The 820-nt window shown below is 63.0% G+C and overlaps 1 long non-coding RNA gene across 1 annotated transcript in view; it reads left to right on the forward strand.

Annotated features, from left to right (window-relative positions):
• LOC117800757 overlaps positions 1-820 on the forward strand; it is a 1,098-nt gene extending 278 nt beyond the window's left edge. The window contains exons 2-3 of the long non-coding RNA XR_004623159.1: positions 357-537; positions 800-820. This is a non-coding gene — a long non-coding RNA (uncharacterized LOC117800757). The remainder of the gene's footprint in view (positions 1-356; positions 538-799) is intronic.

Raw genomic sequence — 820 nt, forward strand, 5'->3', positions numbered from 1 at the left:
CCCCTCTGTGTGTGTGTGTGTGTGTGTGTGTGTGTGTGTGTGTGTAAGAGGGGTCATGCAAGGTGGGGCCACCCTGAGCAGGAGCAGGCTGATGTGGGGTCAGATGCCCAGTGGGCGGGTCAGGCTCAGGGTCAAGCCTGGCTGGGTTGGTCAGTGTCGGGGGGGGGCCTGTGCCCTTCTGCCCAAGGTTTATTCCAAGCCCTGCAGGGATGGGTCACTGTCCCGGATGCAGGGCTGTGCACACACAGGTCTGAGTCTGATCTGGGAGCAGCAGGGGGACTGGTTAGGAGGACAGTGGGGATGGCAGGGCAGGCCTGTGATGCCCTCGGGCGGGCTACTGGTCCCTGTCTTTCCAGAAGGCTGTGGATGAGACTCAGAGGAGGCTGCCGGACACGTCCTCCATCTCCCACTTGGAAGAAGTCAGTTCAGAAAGCTCTCCAGGTGCAGGTGCTGGGGACGACCAGGGAAGGTCTCTGACCCCGCCCAGGCCACTGTCCCTGGTGGTCCATTACTGGACTGTGGTCCACAAGCACGAGGGTGAGAAGGCTGGGGCTGGGTGCATGTGGTGTGTGGGGTTGGGTCTGTGCTGGTCCCACAGGGAGGAGCCCCAGGAGGCTGGTGTGGGGCCAGGAGCAAGGACTGGGCTCAGAGCACCCAGCGGGTGGACGGCAGTCGGGGAGACGTCCCGGTGTGGGTTCCTTCCTGGCTGCGGCTGCTCTGGGTGCCCCCGTGCTGGGCTCTGTCTCTGGAAAGGCACAAGGAGAGGCAGGCATGAGGGTGAGCTTTTCTCTTCTCACAGCTGCTCTGCCATCTGAGGAAC

Source organism: Ailuropoda melanoleuca, unplaced genomic scaffold (assembly GCF_002007445.2).
Source record: "Ailuropoda melanoleuca isolate Jingjing unplaced genomic scaffold, ASM200744v2 unplaced-scaffold77153, whole genome shotgun sequence".
Taxonomy (NCBI): domain Eukaryota; kingdom Metazoa; phylum Chordata; class Mammalia; order Carnivora; family Ursidae; genus Ailuropoda; species Ailuropoda melanoleuca.